General features: G+C 41.5%; 1 pseudogene; it reads left to right on the top strand.

Moving 5' to 3' along the window:
- The first annotated feature begins 497 nt into the window (after positions 1–497).
- The window catches only part of LOC121438887, a 43,891-nt pseudogene continuing 31,609 nt past the window's right edge, over positions 498–12,779 (top strand).

Raw genomic sequence — 12,779 nt, 5'->3', positions numbered from 1 at the left:
CAGCCTAGGGGAGGGAAGTCATCCAAGGGCACTGTGGCTTCCAACTGGAGACAGCCACAGGGGAAAATACTAATCTGACTGTGATTCCTGGCCATTCCTGACCAGGTGACTGCCTGTTTCTCAGGAAACCCCTTGTGGTTGTTTGAATTTGCCTTTCAGTCTTTTGATGCAGACAGCTGAATAGTCTTGCACCTGGGACATGCCCTGTGGCATTCTCTTCTGAGTGTTTTTGAAATGACCCTTTCTAATTCTTCAATATTGTCTTTGGTTCAAGGTTTTATATTTCCCTTGCTTTTGTAGGGGATGGGGAGAGAGTGAAAAGGAGGTTGAGACAGGGTCTCCACACTAGTGTCTAACTCTATGTAGCTAAAGAGGCTGACCTTGATCTCACACGTCCACTTCCTGAGGGCTGAGACTATAGCTGTGCACACCTCTCCTGCCTTTTGCTCGGTCTTTATTTTATTTCTCATACCTGCCCCCCATCCTTTTATTTAGAGATGGACTCAGAAGTTCAAAAAGAAATCTCTGTGCGTGAGGAATTCTTTTTCTGTGGTGGAGTTGAAACCCAGATTGTATAATTGTGGGCCCTGGACTAATTTCTTTAATGAACAGTGTCAACAGGCCGAAACTGCTTATCTTCATTATTCCGGAGAAGTTTAAACGTTACAGATACTCAAAACCTATGATTTCATAATTGCTATTGGTAAACTGTGGCGAACCAGAGGGAAATTACTAGAGCAACCATGGTTACTACTCTGGGTGTGCGGTTTTAGTTTTGTTTACATTGATATATAATACAGGGAGCCTTGTCTAATGGAGAAGGTACCACATGCACAGTTTTGTAATTTCCCTTGTAAATGTTTTTATATCTTTATCAAAATTTAAGTTTTGTTGGGTTTTTTTTTCAAGATTGGATTTCTGTGTAGCTTTGGAGCTTGTCCTGAAACTAGCTCTTGTAGACCAGGCTGGCCCAGAACTCACCTGGCAGGCAGATCCGCCTGTCTCTGCCTTTGCCTCCATAGTGCTGGGATTAAAGATGTGTGCCACCACAGCCCTGCTCAAAGTTTAAGTTTTTAACAACTTTTTCCCGCCTTATTTTAAGGTGATTATCTGTTTAATGTGGAGTTTTTATCCTGGGATTTTCTTCCTGGCCCTTTGTGAATTTTCCATGTCACTGACAGAGGTATCTGGTGGGTTGCAAGCAATAAACTTTGGAATTGTGTTCTGCCTGGGACACATGGCACGCCTCCCTGTCAGTGTGACTTTGACCTTATTTCTGCATTTATTTGGTTGTACAGAAATATACACCATCATAAAACTGGTCAAAATGGTCTATTCCTTTAAGATTATAAAAACAGCTCTGCCTGCCATGTGTTTTCACTGTTTGTGGAGAATCCCTCAGACTGGAAGAAATCTGTTTCTCCCTCTCTCCTTAGACAGTCATTAACTGGTTCATCCCATTCATTAGATTCATAGCATTATCTTTGCCCTTCTGGTTTGCAATGCTATCTTTACATAAAGCAGATTCTTCCACAGGTGAGTCTGTCTGTGTCCTCTGCCTCCGTGTGCTTTTCTGATGTGGGAAGTTCCTCTGTCTATGTGTTGCTTTTATTGGTTAATGGATAGAGAATCTGCTTTGGCCTGTGATAGGGAAGAGTAGAACTAGGCAGGAAATCTTAACTGAATGCTGGGAGAAAGAAGACAGATTAAGTGAGGTGCCACATAGCCACCAGAGGAGAAAGACACAAGTCACCAGCCAGAACCTTTCAGGTAGGCCACGCCCCTCATGGGTAAAATACAAAATAATAGAAATGGGTTAATTTAAGATATAAGAGCTAGCCAATAAGAAGCATAAGCTAATAGGCAAGGCAGTGTTATAATAACAGTTTCTGTGTGTTTATTGCAGGACTGGGCAGACAGAAACCTACATCAACACTTTGCCCTGTGTTTTCCTGTCTGTAGAACCTTCACGTTTAGGACTCGTCCTTGCTCACTGTTTCCTTATCTGGGGTACCTTTTGCCTTTTCTTCATTTGCCTTCATAGTATTATTTTGTTATTTATTAAGAGAGAAAAGGAACCTCATTTAACTGATCTTTAAAATTAGCTTCTTAGTTCTAACAAATCCTCATAAATACCTTTAGCATCAGTGTGCTCCTGGCATTTAGTTCAAATCTCCTTTGTTCTTATTGTGTTGCTTTTGTCAGGGGCAGGGACTTTGAGTTTGAGGACAGCCAAGGCTCCGTAATACAGGCCAGGATGTGCTAGAGTATGAGAGACTCTTCTCAAATGGGAAACAGAGAATAAATATATAGAAAAATAGACAGTAATGGAAAGAGACTAGCTTCACTAGGTACAAAGACTGTATACATAATCTAGGAATTGTGATTCAGTATTTCATGTATGTTGTGTTTAAAAATGTAGCTATATTACTAAATATATTCCTGACAAAAGGTAAGCTCCACTTTTTCTGTATCTTTTAAGATGAGTGTGTGAATCTTTCGGTTTATAAGTATGACAGATACAATTAATTTTTAAATGTTAAATCAATGGTGTCATTCTTTGATCAACTCTACTCAGTCACGATGTACATTTTTTTAACCTTTTGATGAGTTCAATTTGCGGGGATAATTTTTCATCAAAAAACTGTATAATTTTTCATCTCTGTTCACAGTGATACTGACCTATAGTTTTGTTTTTCTAGAAGTTGTATCTGGCTTTGGTGTGATGGTGATATAGACCTCACAGAATAAGCTGATAACTATTTATCCTTGCATGTTTTCTTAAAGAATACATATAAACTGATAGTATTTCTTCCCTTAAATGCTCGGTAGAATTCACCAGTAAAGCCTTGTAGGTCTGGATTTGTTTGTGAGCTCTTCAGTCTTTAAGCTTGACTTTCTTTAGTTCATAGTGGGCCTATAGAGATTATCTAATTCTTCTTGAATAATCTGTGATGCTTCCCATCTTTATAGAAAGTGGCCTATTCTGTGTAAATTACCACAATTTTATGTTTTCTAATTATTTCTTAGTGTAGAAAATGATTGAAATATATAGTTGGATTTTTTTTTTTTACTTTTTTCCCTTTGGAGGCCCACACCCAGCTCCCAAATAAATACACAGAGATTTATTCTTACTTATGAATGCTGGGCCTTAGCTTGGTCTATTTCTTTCTAGCCTGCTTTTGTTAAATTACCCCATCTACCTTTTGACTCTGGGATTTTAGCTTTCTCTGTTCTATATCCTTTTCTTTTCTTCTTACTCCATGGCTGATTGTGCAGCTGGGTGGCTGCCTATTGTGATAGTGTCTCCTCCTTTACTCACTCCTCCCTTCTTCTCAGTTCTCTCTCTCATTTATTCTCTCTGCCTGCTAGCCCCCAGCTGTGTGTCTCTCTTGCCTAGCTATTGGCCATTCAGCTATTTTATTAAACCAATCAGGTATTTTAGACAGACAGAGTAACATAGCTTTACAGATATAAACAGATATAGCATAAAAGAATGCAACATGTGTTTGCATCATTAAAGAAATATTCTACAGCATAAATGAATGCACCACATCTTAAACTATATTTCACAATGGAAATCTGATCATGCCTAAACCCTCTTAACCTTGTCCTGTGTTGTTTAGAATAAAAAACAAATTTCCTGTCATGGTCCTCAGATGCTGACTGGTATATTTCTCCTCATCGTCCCTGCTGCATACAGGCTTCTATATCCACCCATATTCCTTAGTCGTGATGATATTGATGTAACAAGAATATCCAGGGGTGGAGGGATAACTTCTCTTGCTTTAATAAGTGAGCTCTTTATTTATTCACAGCTTTTGTTTACCTTTTGGGCCTCAACTAAAAAAATCACTTCCTCAGACCTTGCTTGGATTTGTTGTTTCCCCTGTCCGTCTCTTCTCCTTTTACTTCCTGGTCAGAAGAAAGCCAACAGTTTTGTTCTGCCATTCCTTGCCTAGATGGTCTTTTCCCAAAATACCCAAGACAATAGGGCTAGATAGTTATGGGTTGAAACCTCTGAAACCATGAGCTAATCACCATGGGATCTTTGTCATGACAGTAAATCTAACACAGTAATTATCTGAGAATATCCCCCAGGGTTTTCCTGAGGAGGGAAGAGAAGAAATCATTTTGCAGCATTCCCAAAGAATTCTCAATAGCAAATGCTACTCTCCAGGGAACTAGACTCTGTAACCCAAGGTAAGGGCCTCCTGGCCCTCTTGCATAACATAGAGAAGAAAGTAATTTGAGAAGCATTTTTTTCCCAGAGTCTCAGCCCCGCCCCCGATGACATTAAGTATAAGGTTGTAGATCACTTTCCTCCCGTATTTTACCCCATGTCAGTAGACTTCTGATATAACAAAGGTGTGTGCACTGCAAGACACAGGAGCAGATCGGGAGGGCTTAGGGGAAAGCAACTGTGAGAAGGGTGGAAAAGCAAAGACGTGGAGGGAACCAAAGCCTCTGACGGATATTAGCTGTAGCTCAGGTCCTGGCCACCTCGACATCAAGCTTCATGCAAGGATCTGTTTCCCTCGGTTCCTAGAACTGGCACATCACGTCCAACTTCAATCATAAAGTTACAAGGCTTCGTAAAAGGCAAAAAAAAAGTCAAGAAGACTAAACAAACTGTGACTCCTAATCAAACTCATGTGTGCATAGTGCCGATTTTCAGACAATCAGATAGAGGATTTAAAATAAACATGGCAGTCAATATTGAGACTCCACTGAGAACTGTAATGCACTGCAGAAGAGTGGGAACCCAGTGACAGCTGGGAACTTTTAAAGGAATCAGAAGAAAGTATTAAACACTGCAACAAAATGAAGACTGGCTTCCTGGGCTTGTCTTTAGACCTCATGCAGCTAAGAAAAGGATCTGTGGAATTGAAAATAGGCCAGTAGAAACTTCCCAAACTGAAACGCAAGAACAAAAAAAATAATGTTTTTAAAGAACAGAATATCCAAGAACTATGGGCAGTTTCAAAGGTGTGACATCCACATAATACAGTACCAGAGAATGGAGAGAATGGAGCCAGAATAATGGAAGCACTTAAGTCAAATAATAAAACTCAGAATCAGGAAATGTGGAGTACATTGAGCAGGATAAATACTCAAAATCTTCACCTTTGTGTTCACCATATGGAAATTACAGGGAACCAAAGACAAATAGAAGCCTTGAAAGAAGACGGCAATGAGACTTCCAGTGCCTTCTTGTCAGATACAAAGAGGGGAATAAAGTAAAATATTTGAAAGAAAAATATCAGCAACCTAGAATTCTGTGTCTAATAAAATTACCCTTGGAAATAAAGGATGAGTAAAGCCTTTGAAGACAGAAGCTGAGGAGACCTTTTGCTTTAGCTCTGCCCTAGGAAAGAAGAATGAAGACAGAAAATCAGACCTATAGCAAGAATGGAAAGGCATGGCTAGAGCGATGACTGACCAGTTAAGAGGACTCTGTCTTCAGAGGACCAGAGCTCAGTTCCTTGCACCCATGTCCAATAGACCACAGCTACCTGCAACTCTGCTTCCAGAGCATCCAGCACCTCCTCTGGTCTATGTGGACACCTGTGCAGATATGTGTCCATGAGTGTACACACACAGGCATGCATGCTCTCACCCACATAAACACACACACACATACACAAATTAATTAATAAGAATATAAAACAGAGCCGGGCGGTGGTGGCACACTCCTTTAATCCCAGCACTTGGGAGGCAGAGGCAGGCGGATCTCTGTGAGTTCGAGACCAGCCTGGTCTACAAGAGCTAGTTCCAGGACAGGCTCCAAAACCACAGAAAAACCTTGTCTCGAAAAACCAAAAAAAAAAAAAAAAACCAAGAATATAAAACAGAAAAGCAAGGAAGAAGAAATGATTAAAAGATTTTTAAATTTTCTTATTCTAAATTTACTTAATAACTACTCAAATTAATTAGTGATGATAATGTGTGGGTAAGTAGAATGACTATTGGCAATGGCGTAAAGGATGAATTAAGACAAGAGAGAATACTATTGTGTAACATACCTGAACTAAAGGTAGGGTGATAATACTGTTACATACATTGGGCTTAGATTAAGTACTGCAAATTCTAGGACAACCACTTAAAAAATGTAAAGAAATACAGCTACTATGACAAAAAGAGAAAACTGGGATGTTTAAATATGCTCAATTAAGGCTAGAAAAAGTAGAAAAAAGAGTAAGAAGGCAAATGTATCAAATAGAAAGCACTTAGAGTAGCTGCAAAGGTGGTTCAGCAGCTAAGAACACTTACTCCTCTTGCAGAAGACCCAAGTTGGGCAGCTCACAATCACTCCAGCTCCATAGAATCCAACACACCTTTCTGGACTCCCCAGGCACCTGCATTCACATGCACAATACCTACACATAGACATTCATATGACACGTAATTGTTTTAAAAATCACTTGTAAAATTGTATATAATCATTTATCTAATTGTACTACTAATCAGTTTGAATGAGTACTTTAAAGATAGTCTCTCAGAGTAGGTAAAAACAAGGTCCAACTATCTGCTGTCTGCAAGAAACTCTTTAAATGTGGATCCCTAATGAAGATTAATTATCTAATCCCTCTGCTCAAACTTCTCAGTGATATGCAGCTATCACGTTTTATTCCTTCATCCTTATCTTGTAGTAAAAGGTGTGTTGTATAGAGAAAATTCTTAATTATAGCAACAGCAATTGTCATAGCAACCATCCAAAAATATACTAAAATCTGAAGCAAATAAACAGAATATGAGCAGCAACTTTGAAATTGAGAGCAGATGTGAAAGATTATCCACCGTACAATCAGCATTCTCAACTTTGACATGCCTCAAAGTTATCCAAAGCTTTATTAGAATAAGTGTACACCCAGATTCGCTGATCAGTAGATGTGGAGCACCACCTGAGAGTCTTCATTTCTAGAAAGTTCCCAACAGTGTTCCTGCTGCTGGTCCTAGGACCCCATCTTCCAGAGCTTGGTCATGGATTCTTCCTTACTATGCACTAGTGCTCAACACAAGTAAAAGATATATGTATGTTGTGGGTCAGAATTTAGGAAATATATTTAGGAAATTAGAAAATATATTTGTGTTTTAAAATGGTTGTTGTTTATTTATAACTTACTTGAAAGCTTATTGTTTGGATTGGTTCTATACTTAATAATGTGTTAATAACTTAGCATTAGTCTGAGCTCTTTGCCACCTAATGAGAACAGTGCCATCTAGAGGCCCAGAGGCCAGCGGACATTGAAGGGGGATGAAAGGGCAGTCTGTCATCACTTAGGATTTATAATCAACTAGGCAATGATAGGTACTGCAGGAGAATTAATAGAGACGCCCATGTCTGCCTACCGAGGTGACTATTTCCATCTGCACCCTAAGTATCCCAAAAGTTCTATGAGGCCGAGTGTAGCCCTGGGCCTTAAAACCTACGTTACCTATTAGAGGTTGTGCTTTACGAGTGGGGGCCATAAGATGGGTCAGTGCAGGCAGGACAAGTACATCGTTCCCATGCAGGATTGTCACCCTAAGTACAGGTGCCTGACATGCACAGCATGGTTTGCAGAATACATAATGAGCAAGAGAGCGCGAGCTCTAGCAGCACAGCAGAGGTTGGCAGCATGCTTCGCCTCATGTGAGCATGAGTTAAAACTGAGAACAGTTGGGAATGATATTCTTGTTACAGCACATTGACAGAATCGTAAAGTGGATGTAATGACAGAATATAATAACAGCTGTTCTCTGATATCACACAGGGATGATTCAAGAAAGATACATAATTTTTTTAAAACAATTTGGGAGTTTAAATTGTTGTCTGGCTTTGACTTTCTGGAGTCTGCTTACTCGGTGGTAAATTTATTATCAACTACTTCAGGTCCTTTGTTCAAAACCCATGAAGCACAAGATAAAAATTATACCGGTTCAACTGCAGCAGATGAAATATTACCAGTCTTTCAATGAAGATGAATTTAGCCTGTGTAGTTATAAAGAAACAAAACCATGCCCAATAGTCCTCCAGACAGAGAGAGAGACTGCTTGGAGGAGTTCCCTCTCCAGGACAGTGACTAGCAGAAGAACATTGAGGAAAGACAAGCCCAAAGGTGTGGGACAGTCCAGCTGCTGCTCACAGCCACTAGGAACGCACACATGTTTCCAAGTTGAAGTGTAGACCTGGAGAGGGGTCTGGAAATGGAGCCCATGGTTACAGTCCTGGGGCAGAGAAGAGTGGGGAACCTTGTTTATATTGAAGAGTTTTGAATGAGAGAGGCTTAGCAAGTAAACTCAAGGCAAGTGTCCCTAAATCAGAAAGACACAGAGACCTGAAATCTAGGCAGTTCTGGTGACAGGCATTTCAGATGAGAGCTCTCAGGATGATTCTCCTGTTCACTAGTGCCTGGATAGTATGTCCGAGAGCCCTGGCACCTTTCCAAGTGCATTCAGTAGTCCCTGATGTACCGGGGCTGTCAGCATGGCAGCACCCACCCTGGAGCCCACAGCCAAGCGTGCTGCTCCTTTCTGTGCAGTCACATGCCCTGCTGCAATGGCCCACGTTCTGCTCGATTCATGTCAACTTCCTTTTCCAGCCACTTAGTTCCATGGCTCCCTATAGACTCCTTATCAGTTCCAAATACTGCGCTTTGTGCCTCTTGCTTTCTTTATTGTTTGTGGCATTTTGTTCTTCCTGAATCTCCCTCCTGTTCCCCGCATTTATCTGTTAAGATTTTTGGCAGACCCTTCATGCCCGTCAAGTGGGAAATATAATTTGATGCCTTTTGATTATTCCATTATACCTTCTGTTTGGAGAATAATAATTAAAATTATTTTATAAGTCATTCTTTAGGTTCATGGGGTTTTTTTTGTAAGGTAGCTTTTGTAAATGGTTGTAGATGCCGTCTCTTATTCCGCTTTCAGAGCTGGCAGGGTCTCACCAGTATTTCCATCCTAAGAGCTTACAGACCACGGAGAGAGCTGGAAACAGACGAGCCCAAACTGTGAGGTGACCCTTCACCTCAGATTGTAAACCTAAGGATAACTGTGAAAGGAATGTCCTTCAGATCTCTGAAGGAATGAGTCGTAAAGAAGTAAGGGGCCACAGTTCTCCCCCAGCTGCTTCTGTGATCTGTAGCAGGAACTTACAAAGTCCTTTTGGCTTTCTCTTCCCTGTTTGATTAACAATGAAGTAACTTTTTTCCCTGTAAAGTAGATGATGGCACATGGGGACTATGTATGAAAATGTCTCTTTTTTAAACCAAGTTCAATGTTCATACTTACGTAACAGCTCAACTTCTATGATTACATGATGGCTAGCTTTGCCAGACCATTTTAATATTGTAAATCAACAAATAATATAAAATTTTCTTGCATTCCATCCCTGGCTATACTTTGAATTTAGAGTAAAAATTTTATGGCATTTTAGATTTGTCGATTATAAGATACATATCAGATAAACGTAGTTTGTTTTTAAAAGTCCATCAAGAAATAAACGACATAGTCATCTAGCTCAGATCATTTCAAATCTGAAGTTCTGATTTCAGCCTTTATATTCCTACATGTATGATATTTGATTGAAAATATTAGAATATCATTTTGGAGTAGCCATGGGTAAAATGGAAGAATTCTGTGATGTGAAAATTCCTGTGTAAGAGGAGGGGTCACTGTCCGCACACTCAGTCCCAGAACACAGCACTAATTTCTAGTCTTATGTCTAGCTTTATGGTCATTGGGGTTTTATAAATACTATTTGAGTGAAAATACATACTTAAATTTACACATTGAATATTTGATCTGTAGCTAAACATACACATATGAACATGGCATGTTCCCATTCAAATATGTAGCTAAACATATACATCAATGATAATGTTCTAGTAGTATTTCTAGTGTTCTTGTAATGTTTTTCTTGAGGAAGTTGGAAAGAGGTGTAGTACTTCTTTTTTTTATTGAAAAAATTTCTGCCTCCTCCCCGCCTCCCATTTCCCTCCCCCTCCTCCCACTCCTCTCCCCCTCCCCTCACTCCATTCCCCCTCCCTCTCCAGTCTGAAGAGCAGTCCAGATTCCCTGCCCTGTGGGAAGTCCAAGGTCCTCCCCCCTCCATCGAGATCCAGGAAGGTGAGCATCCAAACAAGCTAGGCTCCCACAAAGCCAGTTCACGCCGTAGGATCAAAACCCAGTGCCATTGTCCTTGGCTTCTCATCAGCCCTCATTGTCCATGACCCTATCCTATAGCCATACTGATGAATATCTTGCATATCACCATAGAACCTTCATCTGGCGATGGGTGGAGATAGAGACAGAGACCCACATTGGAGCACTGGACTGAGCTCCCAAGGTCCCAATGAGGAGCAGAAGGAGGGAGAACATGAGCGAGGAAGTCAGGACCGCAAGGGGTGCACCCACCCACTGTGACAGTGGGGCTGATCTATTGGGAGCTCACCAAGGCCAGCTGGACTGGGACTGAATAAGCATGGGATAAAACCGGACTCTCTGAACATGGAGGTATAGTACTTCTGTGAGTACAGATGATCACTGCCACTTACCATAACCCAGTAGATGCTGAGATACTTACCTACTTGAGGGACTTCTTGAGGGCTTCATAATTATATTTTTAATATATGTGAGGGAGCTAGGGAACTGGCTCTACAGGCAAAGTGCTTGTAGCAGAAGCCTGAGGACCAGTGTTTGGATCCTCAGGACCCTAAGTGGGCACGATGGTCTTACTGTAATCCCAGCAAGAAAAAGGCAAAAACAGGATCCCCAGGACAATCTGGCTAACCAAGCCAATCAAAACAGCAAGCTCTGGGTTCAGTGGGAAACTCTGCCTCAATATATAAGGCCAAGAGTGATCAAGGAAAATACCCACCACCAACCTCAGGCACCCATAAGCATTGCACACATGTGTGCTCACATACATGTAAACATGCACACATGTGCATATGCAAAATAAATAAAATCTATATTTTCTTCTCCTAGACCGTAATGTCCTTGAAGGCAGGTGTAGATTTTTGTTGTTTTTGTTGTTGTTTCTTGTTTGCTTGTTTATTTTTTCTCATACAGTACATCCCAACAGCAACTTCCCCTCCCTCCACTTCTCTAAGCACCCCTACCTTCCCTCTCCACCAGATTCAACCCCCTCCTCCACATCTCCCCTCAGAAAAGAGCAGGCCTTCCAGGGATGTCAACAGAACATGGGATGACACAAATCTGTAAGACCAGGCACAGATTTTCACATCAAGGCTGGGTAAATCAACCCAGAAAGTTGAAAGGGGTTCCAAGTGCAGGCAAAAGAGACAGAGACATCCCCAGTCTCCCTGTCAGGAATGCTCCCAAAACACAGGCAACAACCATAACATTTATGCAGAGGACCTAGCACAGACCCATCAGGTTCCTCAAATGCTGCTTCAGTCTCTGTGAACTCCCATCAGTTGATTCTGCCAGCCATGTGCTCAACATGTCTTTGACCCCTTTAGGTCCCAAAGCTGCTGCTCCTCCTCCTTTTCAGCAGGGTACTTCTAGCTCCAAAAAGAGGGACCAGATGGAGACCTCCAACTTGGGCTCTCTTTCCACCTCTTGTTTGGCTGTGGGTCTCTACATCCACTCTGAACAGCTGCCAGAGGAAGCCTCTCTGGTGACAATTGGATTTGGCACTGATCTGTGAATATAGCAGAACATCATTCGGGATCATTTCATTGATTTTTTTTTTTTATCCTACGAGTTGCGTTCAGTTCTACTGTAAGTCTCTGGGCTATCCAGCATCTGGTTCCTGGTCATGGAGCTAGTACCAGACATGGCCTCCCACTTGTGACATGGGCCTCAAATTAGACCAGTCATTAGGTGGCCACTCACACAAGTTCTGTGCCACCATTGTCCCAATACATCTTGCAATCAGAATGGATTGTCTGTCAGACATTTTTTGTTTGGGTTGCTGTTCCAGTCCCAACCCTGGAAGTCTTGCCTGGTTAGAGAGGTTAGATGGTTCATACTCCATATCTTCTGTTGCCGGGAGCTCTTACTAAGGACACCGTCATAGATTCCAGGGAGTTCCCACTGCACTAGGATTCCACATTACCCCCAAATACCCTCCAGTTCCAGTCATCTCTCCCCACATTCTCTCCCCCCATACTCCCTATTCCACCTGATCCCTCCTGTTCCCATACTCACATGTTCCTAGTTCACCCACAAGATCTGTTTCCCCTTCTCAGGGAAATATATGCACCCATCCCAGAGCACTCCCTGTTTTTTAGCCTCTATGGGTCTGTGGATTGTAGTGTGATTGTCCTTTACTTAACATCTAATGTCCACTTATAAGTGAGTACATACCGTCTTTGTCTTTCTGGCCCAGTGAGCTTAAGCAAGTGTAGTTTTTAATTAGATCTTGAAAAACCCTAGAAAAAGAATAGGAACAGAAAGGTCATTGCAGGTCATGATTGCATGTTAACATTGAGGTTTCTACTTATGTCTTTAAGTTCTTTAAATATGCACAGATTATTCAACATAGTCAACAGTATCCACCATGTGTTTTCTTAGTTCACTGGATCTGAGTCAGCTTAACCCAGTGGTTCCCAGTGTGTAACTCTAGACTCAGCCTGCCTGCATCTCCTGGAAACTTAGAAAGGGGAATTCGTGGGCCTCTGCACAGACTTACTGTGTCAGAAACTCTGTGTCAGGGCCCAGCTATCTTCCAGCAGCCCTTCCCGAGTACTCGCTACGTGATCAACCTTGAGCTCTACCGACCTAAACTAGCAGTGGTTCGTGGAGGAGCTACAAGTTCACAGGCTTCA

Source organism: Microtus oregoni, unplaced genomic scaffold (assembly GCF_018167655.1).
Source record: "Microtus oregoni isolate MIOR12 unplaced genomic scaffold, Mior012 000058F_ref0000040, whole genome shotgun sequence".
Classification (NCBI taxonomy): domain Eukaryota; kingdom Metazoa; phylum Chordata; class Mammalia; order Rodentia; family Cricetidae; genus Microtus; species Microtus oregoni.
This window is presented reverse-complemented; position numbering and strand designations above follow the sequence as displayed.